General features: G+C 33.5%; 1 protein-coding gene across 2 annotated transcripts in view; it reads right to left on the bottom strand.

Moving 5' to 3' along the window:
* LOC106467119 (transcription initiation factor IIB-like) overlaps positions 1 to 10938 on the bottom strand; it is a 68583-nt gene that overhangs the window by 11806 nt on the left and 45839 nt on the right. The window contains exon 11 of one of the 2 annotated variants that reach the window (XM_022395247.1): positions 6796 to 7185. The exons of the other annotated variant lie outside the window; for it this stretch is intronic. The gene's annotated coding sequence lies outside the window, so the exon portion shown is untranslated. Of the gene's footprint in view, positions 1 to 6795; positions 7186 to 10938 lie in introns of those variants that run through there. 2 annotated transcript variants of the gene reach the window in all.

Below are 10938 nucleotides of genomic sequence, written 5' to 3'. Positions count from 1 at the left end.
TATATATATATATATATATATATGCATATAAATATATAATCTATCATCATCATCAATCAATCTATACATACATTGACATCAAACCATATACAAACTATTATGGAAGTATATAATTACCTATAATATAAATCAAACAACATTACCATACTAAAGGACCATCTTTATATTTATCAATTTTAGGTTTATATTTCTGTATTAAAATGGATTCCTATATTTTGCGATCCAAAAACTACGACCTTTATCACTTATATAAGAGAAAAACAAGTGATTCGTTTACGGAATAATGCTTACCCACAAGACTATATCCTAAACATTATACAAGATTTTGATAGAAAAACAAAGCAGATAGATTTATATTAACCAAAGTAAAACAGAACACACATTTAAAAGTCACTTTACGTGGGTAGTACCTTATACAAGTGATAACATCACTACAAAACTTAAGAGGGTAATTAAAACATCAGGTTTACCTATTAAGGTTGTACAAAAACCAGGCACCTCCCTTAAATCTCTAATAATAAGATCAGCATATAAGAAAGAAACGCAGAGTGAAAACAAGAAATGTAAATCACTTAAGTGTGAGCTATATGGTCAGTGCCATGTTAAGAACATTGTATATCAAGTCACCTGTGGCATATGCTCTAACACGTATATAGGTGAATCAGGTAGACCCCTACATGATAGAATATCAGAGCACGTACGTGACATTCAAAAGCTTAATACTAATAATGCTAGCGCAGAGCATTATATAGAAGAACATGGAATTCCGCAAACGGATAATGTATTATCAGATGTTAAAATCTTAACTAAAGGTCATAGTTTTCTGGATCGCAAGATAAAGGAATCCATTTTAATACAGAAATATAAACATAAAATTAATAAATATAAAGGTGGTCCTTTAGTATGGTAATGTTGTTTGATTTATATTATAGGTAATTATATACTTCCATAATAGTTTGTATATGGTTTGATGTCAAGGTATGTACAGATTGATTGATGATGATGATAGATTATATATTTATATGCATATATATGTAGGCATACCGGTATAAATGTGAGTATATTAATGAATATGAGGATCATATAGTATACATAAAGAAATATTTTAGTAGTCGTATGATTTTAATTGTTTACCAGATGATCTACATTCATTGTTCATCTACTACTGTTGGCTTGCATTGTTTCAACAATCTAAATTCAAAAAGGTTTGATAATATTATTATTAAGTAGGTACAACCATTTTTCACATGATTATTCTTAATAAATTATCGCAGATGGATTGTTGTAAGTTGTAATTGCGCTTCAACAACTAAAAAAAAAAATGTTTCAGAAATACAAGTTGAAAGAAATATTGATACAGATAAATTTTAAAAATATCCATCTTTAAGAGATCTTGTTTGAAAAGCTCTACGATTGGTCTGAATAGTAGTCCTTCACCTGCGACCTGACATGGCCTGGTGGGTCGCCTGTTCGAATTCCAACACCGTACATGTTTGTTCTTTCCGCAGTGAGGGTTATTACTACTATTCGATTAGCGTAGCTCCAAGAGTTGGTGGTGGATGGTGTTCAGTAACTGCTTTTTCTCTAATCCATCACTTCTAAATTAAGAACAGCTAAATACATTGCAAAATCTCATCTTACGTGACGTACGCATGCAACTAAAACTAGTTTTGAACCTTAAAAAGAAAAAACTTAATCAAAATGCTTTTGTGCATAGCAAGCACATTAACAATTCTATAAGTTTTTTAGACAAACAAACTATATCAAATTACTGTTGAATTTTGTATTCAGGCGAATAGCTAAAATAAGAACAAGTGATATTCATCTTGAAGCGGATACGCACCAGTCGGATTCTGCAAACTCGCTGGGTGTTTTTATTAAACACAAATACAGCCCACTCACTGTACATTGAATGAAACATTATTTCCCGAGGGCTGATTATGAAAACAGTACCTGGTATCTTTCAAGAACAGTATTATTTAACTTAGTTCTCTTATACATTTCAAATAAGGGTTTAATGTCTTTAAAGCACAGTATTTGAAATGTGCAAAAATATTCTAGGCCAATAATGAACCATTAATTATGTATCTAAAACACTACCTTGGCTTTTCATATAAATATTGCAAGGATAATCAAGACAATAATGAGAAATGATATACAATTATAGTGAGGGTGGTTATTGATTTGAAAGCTAGAACATACATATATATTTACATATATAGCTGTATTTATCGTACTTGAAATATTTCATGAGGTTTTTTTTATTGGTTATTCGTATCCAGTAGCAAACGTTTTATCGTCACAATTGTAATACAAAGTAACATGATGCAAGGTAGAAACACGGGATTTAGCTGTAATATCTGGAATGAGCAGTTTTATCCCATCATCACATGTATGCAGCCTAAAAGTAAATAAATAGAAAACTCTGAGAACACAAAATGACCGGCATATGGAAATAACCCTGATGTATAAATGCACGTGTAGCTCAGTAAATACCACAAAATACAAATACTCATGCCAGAAACGAAATGATCCCGAAAAAAAATCGCCCGATCACTTGCAACACTTCTGTACATAGCGCAGTGCTTCCCAAACTTATTTAGCTCGCGGCACACTTTTCTTGTCCCAAACGTTTTGCGACACGTGTAAATAAGTCCATATGGCAGGCCTTTGACTAAGACAGGCAGAAACTACTGTTATATTGTGTATCAAAGAGAAAATTAATCAAATTTGAAATTTTAAAAATTGATTCAATTGATAATAAATACAAATTACTTAATAATTGCAAAAATTACGCGGCACACTCGAGAACCTTACGCAACACACAGTTTAGAAAGCGCTGCCATAGTGAATAGAGTGAGAGTTCGGTTCCACTTAAGTCTAAAAACAACAGTTTCGGCACGGTCTGTGCATTCAAAAGTAACAGAATGGACTTTTCCGTGAGAAATATGGAGAGCGACCCAGGAGAAACGAACGTTACTGCTGCACGATATATACAAGTGTGCCCCACTATCATCATAAGTTATCTTCATAACATCGGCTACAATAGTGAGGGTGCGGAGTAATTTACTAAAAATCTATTACTCCTGTCGGAAACCGGGTAGATGGCAACCCTATTCACAGAAATAGCAATGTTTATAATTACAGTTTTCTTCTCACACCACCAGCAGGTGCGCAGAACCTCCTCACGCTAAGCCAGGGAGTACTACTACACCCTCAGCACCCCTAGTTTCTGCGCCTTTGATATTGTAGGTCGACAGCTGTGTGCTTTGTAGACATTTATCACACCCTATTGTCCTTTGGAGCGCTGTATTTTTTATTTAGTTTTTTCCTATTAGTCCAGATTTACATTTTTCTTGGACAACGGTGGATTTCGGTTTGAAATCTATCGTTCCAGAAACTTTCGTTCAGTTATCTGCAACCTACGACATATTAGAACTACATTTCTGTTACGGTTCAGAATGCCACTTGGGCAACCCAACGATCACAGTTGGTGATTTGCGAAGTGATGGTCAATTGCTGCTTGCTACATTACATTTCTCGAGCAAAAGTTTTTCACCTGTCTACGCCAAAGCGAAACTACACCAAATACCTAAATTCCTGAATCACACCCCACTATGTTCTTGTCCAAGAGTGGGATGCAATCCCACAGACCCACATGGTAGATCCTGTAAATATGATATATTTCACCATGCTTCTGCCTTAAAAATTGCCAAGGGCAGATTCAGTACGTACTGATGTAACTGTAATCTTGCATCATTTTCTATTTTGTTATTCAATAAAACGACATTCTTTTTAGAATTACTGTATATTTACTTATTTGAAGGTTATATGTATTCAATTAATTCATACGAAAATCATGATAATAATTGAAAACTAAATATAATAACAGACGTTCTTTCACACGTTGTTTAAAAGTTAATTTGGCGCATGGTGTCAACTCTAAAGCTGGAATTTACATTATACACAATATCGGCAGTGCAGGCCTAACTGAACTGTTTCAGTCTACAAAAAAAAAATTAAAATATGACCAGCTGTGTTATCTAGTTGATTGAAAAATTCCATAATATTAAATTCATTTTCTAAGATGTTAATATTATATAAAATGTAACAGAAAATAAAACTTTTAGAATCTCACAGTTCTCCAAAATTAAAGGTTAAGATGTTTTTATTTTTCACTAGATATAGAGTGAATGATCTTTGGAAAGTTCGATATTATTTCGAAAACATTTTGTTTGTTTTTTAGGAGAAAAATACACAACACCCTATACATCGCAAAGGATCGAACTCTCGTTTTTTCCTTGGAAGTTTGCTTGTTTTGAATTTCGCGCAAAGCTACACGAGGGCTATCTGCGCTCGCCGTCCCTAATTTAGCAGTGTAAGACTAGAGAGAAGGAAACTAGTCAGCACCACCCACCGCCAACTCTTGGGTTACTCGTTTTACCAACGAATAGTCGGATTGACCGTCACATTATGACGCCCTCGCGGCTGAAAGAGCGAGCATGTTCGGTGGGACGCCCTAACCACCTTGCCATGCTGGGCTTTCTTGAAAGTTCGTAAATTTACCGCTGACCCACAGCAGGACATTAAATAACGCCGGTAAAAGTGATATTCAGTGGATGGCTGTTATTTTAGATTAATCCCAAGTGGTAAGGGTGAAGGACACAGGCGTTTGCTGTAATTAAAATGGCTTCTTTGATGTTTCTTCTCTTGAAGTTAGATTAGCTGTTGACGATTTTTATGTTTAGGATATGCCTGTTTTTACACTAGCATGTTTGGGTACCACTTATGTGCCTGTATTTGTAAGTTAAGGTATATTTTTGATGTTCAGACATCTGAAAATCCGTTTATGAACAGTTCACTTGATTTCTCTAATATAATATTTTGAGCATTCACATGCAGTGGCCCCCCAGTGGCACAGCGGTATGTTTGCGGACGTACAACGCTAGAAACCGAGTTTAGATACCCGTGGTGGGCAGAGCACAGATAACCCTTGTGTAGCTTTGTGCATAATTAAAAACAAACAAATCCCATGTGTTATCATAAGAAACATTTATTAGTTGAATGAATAACAATAAAAAATTATTAATATTCTAAAAATCATAAGTCGAATCTCTATTTTTAATCCTATCAACAATGGTTTGAAGTGATAGGCGCTACTGATATCTTATTTAATAATTCTGGGTTCTATGTCTTCTTATTCTTGCTTTATTTGATTCTTTCTTTCCTGGATCTAGTACATAAAAATACGAAGACTTGTGTAAAGACGCGTTTTCTTTTGGGAGGAAACACATCGTACAAAATCCTGCATTCGTATCCCAGTAGTTTCAAGTAATCCTCTGTTAGAGAAAGAAAAAAAAAGAAGGGGACGAGAAGAATACCTGGTTGCCTGGCAACAACCACCTTAACTGCATAAGACAATTTTTAAAGTTCAAGTTCTGCGTGCAATTGATGTTCAATAGCGAGCGTTTGTTATTATATTTTATTCTATTCCTACTTTGGTGCATAACTCGAGTTTACTACTTTCCAATGTACTACTTCATGACACAAATGACAATATTAACTTTAAATTACTGCCAGCATCAAGGAATTGTTAAGGACCGTCGCTTAAGGAAGCGAAAATTGTACAAAGCGCAAGGTTATATAATGTTCTTCCTTTTGTTATTAAATCAGGAATGACCTAATTACATAACCAGCTTTGTGGAAGGTAATAATTGATTTGTTTAACTAATGAAGTACTTGTGTCTTGAAATTTAAAACAAAAAGTATATTTAAAAAGCTGGAAATGTACCCCTATTTCGGGGTGTTTTTTCAATCCCCCTTTTTGGGCAAAAATCCTAAAGCAGAGTGGCCAATGCACATCGTCGGACAGTTACCATTTACCATACAAAAAGCTATGGTAATCTATCCAGCCAAATCTGGGTGATGGATGATAACACACACACATCAGCACACAATTGCACATTTTTATAATTAGGTAATCGAAAACATGTTATGCTGTTTAATGTTACACATATAATTTAATTTCGTAAAAAAATTTGAACACATAATGAATCAATTTACTTTTGTTATTGTAACAGAAGATTATCTATATGTATCAGAATTATAAAGACGTAATGGTAAAATTTATTATTTAGAAAATTGAATAATTTTATTTTCTAACTACAGCCTTCGGTGAGATTGAATGAGAATATATTATTCTATTATTTAACTAATAAATAAATCAACTAAAAATACATAAAATAAAACTCCCCAATATTTTACACCGCGTTTGTCATTTTCAAAAACCTAACGTTAAAGAAACAGAAGGAGAAACAAAATTAAATGGACTTGTTTCTAGTTAAGCACAAAGCTACACAATGGGCTATCTGTGCTCTATCCACCTGTTTCTAGCGTTGTAGGTTTGCAGACATACCTACGTGCCACTGGAGGGGGGGGGGGGGTGGACACTTTCGAGAAAATAGCCATGTTTGCAGATAGTCTAATTATGTGTTTCTTTTGCAATACACGAAGTATATGTGTCATTATCAAAGATATATTGTGGTACATACACACACTCGTCTTTAATCCTACACAGTATATTTTGACACTTGTTTAAAATGTCTATGATATCGGTTTATGCCCGAGATACATGTTATTCTTATAATTATGTTCATAAATAGTCTGTATTAAGGGCGTATGTACTGTAAAGGTAGGAAGTTGGCGGTATTGGATTGTAATTCGTTTCCTGTATTAGCGAAAATAATTTATCAACACATTTTAAAAGATTTTATTCAAAATATTTTATTTTCTATTCAAGATTTGGCTAATCACCGAGTATAACGAGTGGTTGGGAAAAACAGAATGAGGGTCAATGAAACGAGCACGAACAGTTGATAAGTCGTACTACAATAACAGATGTATAAGACGAATGAGAAACTTGTTAATCCAAATGAACAGGGAAAGACTGCTCTATGTAACAGACTGAGAGAATAAGACGACGAAACCTACAGAAAACTCCAAGAAGGTGACGTCCTTGATGATACTGGATTTCCTTATTCAGTTCGTTATGACAGACAGTGTTACCAAAAATACATATGGAAACACAGACACAGATGTACCGAAAACTAATATTGGAAACCATCGCCGTCTCACGCGTTCTGGATCTAATCCATTTGGTAGTACTAAATGTCTTTTTTGTAACTGCTATAAGAAAGAGGGAGATTCAGTTTTATACAATGTAAGCACTTTCATTCTACAAAGTAAAACCCAGAATGCAGCAGAAGCTTTACGGGACCCCGAATTACTTCTTAAGTTCAAAACCAAGATCTAATTGCATTGGAGACAAAATATCGTAAAAACTGTTTTAGCAAATATATCTTGAAATCTGACAAGCAAGGATAAACCAACCGAAAGAGTGAACATTCTTACCAAGATTTTGGAAAATTAATTAATGAAATCAAAGATATTTTTTGAGGAGAAGCCTTCGAGATATCATAGCCACTGAACTTATATAAAACTTACCTTGCTGATTATGGATGCCTAGACCCTGAAACTTATCGCGCAGAAAGACTTAAATCTAGACTTGAAAAGTAATTTGAAGGAAAAAAAAAAAGAGTTTTTTCACAGAATTCCTACTGCGAACCAGCCAGATCTTGTATAGAATAACAGTGTCGACTCAAAGAAAACAACCAATAAGCTATCTGATATAAAACGAAAGGTCAAGGAATAAGCTGTTGAATCAGGTCTTACAATTCCAGATGTACTCTTATCATTCAACGAAATTATAAAGCTTAAGTCATCCATACAAAAGAAAAGGACAGAATTTATGCTAACCCCTAACCTCAGAAAAGGGATTATGGGAACATAAACTTTCATCATTAGTCTTTAAATAAATGCATTAATTATTTGGTATTCATTAGATTTTTTAATCTTTTGGACCACTTTGAAATGTATAAATTTTTTTGGGACACCCTATAGATTATTTAGTGAATTGAGCAGATGGGTTTTAATTATAATAAATGCAAGATAATGCATGTGGGTTATCATAATTTGAATTATAAATACAATTTGGATAGGAATAATCTTAACAGTGTCATGAAAAAAAAGGGATCTTGGTGTAATGGTTGATCAGTCACTTAAACCATCCAAGCAGTAGGGCAAATAGAATTTTAGGTTGTATCTACAGAAATGTGAAATACAAGTCTGAAGAGGTTATAATTTCACTGTATAGGTCACTCATTAGACCACATTTGGAGTATTGTGCTCAGTCTTCGGGTCTTTTCTTTACCTTAGGAAGGACATTGAATTGTTGGAAAGGGTTCAGAGGAGAGTTGCTAGAATGGTGCCTGGAATGGAAGAGTTGTCATACCAGGAGGGTTTAGGATATCTGAAATTGGTTTCTCATGAAAAAACAAGAGTTAGAGTAGATCTGATTGAGGTGTTTAAGACTGTTAGGGAATTGATAGTGTTGATGCATCATCTTTTTCATATTTAATTGTGAGAATAGTAGGACTAAGGGACAGAAATATAAATTATGGCAGGGTAGGAGTCATCTTCAGCTATGACAGTTTTATTTTTTTAACAAGGTGGTTGACCTTCGGAGCAGATGCCTTCAGATATTTTGGAGGCAGTAAATTAATGCAAGTTTAATAGAAAGCTTGATAGCTATAAGAATAAAAGCTGGCTTTGAGGGTTTTTCTATTACTTATTTTTCTTTAATAAATTTAGTTTAGTTTAGAGGATGGGACAACCTAGATGGACCAATAGGTCCATTGTTGTCCTAAACATTATGTTATATTACATTATAACACACCCACAACAAAGAACATGTTTTTTTTTTCAATACTGTTGTTGCAATGTGAAGTAAACCATGGACCCTTGGATCAGCATTCCAGCACACTAACTACTAGGCCACACTTGACACTTTGTTTGTTTGTTTTTGTGCCTGTAAAAACACCATGTACCAAATTTTTTTAACTGAATGTGGTAGGGTTGAACCATTCACTGGGTGAATTGTGAAGGAATGACCTAAAACAACTACTTAGTTATAATATTCAGGCTACTATTTCTGAAACAGTTGATTGGTGGATCAAGTCCTGTATTTTATAATACCCTAATTTTTATGCTGCAAATATGAAAATTACTTGGCCAATAATTTCTGTATTCAAACTTTTATTATACAGACAATTACGCATGAAACAAAAAAATTCTTAATTATCACAGCAGTACATGTACACAGTTTCTGAACAATATAATATATAGTTATATGCAAGGTTTTACACATGCATTGCTTAGTTTCTAAATATCAATAATTCACTTAAACCTAGTAATTTGTCTTCTACAACTGCATTTTAAACTTTTGCAACTTCCCTGTTTCTAGTAATACAAAATTAATTAATGGTGGATTACCGAGTGTTATCAGTGAGAAATATTTCATTGCAGCAACAATGATCCTACCTGTAGGTGTTAGATATTTGCTCTCAAACAACTTATAACACAGTTAAGTTTGCTATACTATCAAACAGTTTCCTGCTGAGACTCCAATAATATCTGGAATGTATTCAATTCACTAACTAAACTGTACTTTAAATTATATATATATATATATACTTTATAATACAAGTTGTGTGTGATAACAAATTCTTCACGAACAGCCATTTTCAAATGTGCGATCTATAAGTCAAAAAACTTAAAAATTATCTTCAGTAACAAAATCGAAAGCATAATACAGTATGTGCAAAAACGGCATAGTAAACAAATAAAACACTTAAATGTGCAACTCGGTGAATACAGGAAGAATAAGATACCAAATTAGGATCACATGGATTAACACTCCTTTAACTAGTATAACATATGCAAAGATATGGTAATAAACAAAGTGAGGCACTAAAAATTAAAAAACACAAATTACAAATAATTATATGGGAACAAAGGCTTTTAATTTTATCATTCCTAGAACTTAATCTAAGTCAAGCATGATCACTAATGGAAACCAAATAAGTGTTTCTTTGAACACTCACACAGTTGTGTTTGTTTAGTGATATTTGTACAAAGCTACAGTCTTCAAGGGCTATCCCCAATAATTTTGATCTAACAGACTAGAAAAAGACAGTTAGTCAACAGCACCTACCACCAACTCTTTGGCTACTCTTGCCTGATCAGATAGTAGATTCTAACAATCACCCTTAAAAGGCATCCACAGCTGTAAAGTGCAGAGTGCACTTTTTTTCTGGTGTTTTTGGGATGCTCACAATCAAACTACAGATGCACAGTCTGACAAACTAGCTATTGGGTAACACTTGGTCCACACACATATTTATCACACCTACATGATACCATTACCATTTCTAGAGTTTTATGTTAGCATTAGAAAAAATACAGAATATAATTGGCACATTTATTAATGCAAATAAACTCCGACCTTTATCTCCAGAATATAGTTTTATTCCTCAATATTTCGCTATTACAGCTTTGTCAGGAGTAAACAATCACCTACAAGTTCTCGAATCAAGCTAAAACAAATTAGAACACAATCACCAAGCTAAACAAATAACAAGTCATGTAACTTAAGGCACACGCTAGCTAATGAACTAGTAAATTTACTCTGTTCATGATCAACAATAAAAGCAATGTGAAAAATAGTTACGCTAGCTAATGAACTAGTAAATTTACTCTGTTAATGATCAAAAATAAAAGCAATGTGAAAAATAGTTACGCTAGCTAATGAACTAGTAAATTTACTTTGTTCATGATCAAAAATAAAAGCAATGTGAAAAATACTTACGCTAGCTAATGAACTAGTAAATTTACTCTGTTCATGATCAAAAATAAAAGCAATGTGAAAAATAGTTACGCTAGCTAATGAACTAGTAAATTTACTCTGTTCATGATCAAAAATAAAAGCAATGTGAAAAATAGTTACGCTAGCTAATGAACTAGTAAATTTACTCTGTTCAT

This window comes from Limulus polyphemus, unplaced genomic scaffold, assembly GCF_000517525.1.
Source record: "Limulus polyphemus unplaced genomic scaffold, Limulus_polyphemus-2.1.2 Scaffold2495, whole genome shotgun sequence".
In the NCBI taxonomy this organism is placed as follows: Eukaryota; Metazoa; Arthropoda; class Merostomata; order Xiphosura; family Limulidae; genus Limulus; species Limulus polyphemus.
This window is presented reverse-complemented; position numbering and strand designations above follow the sequence as displayed.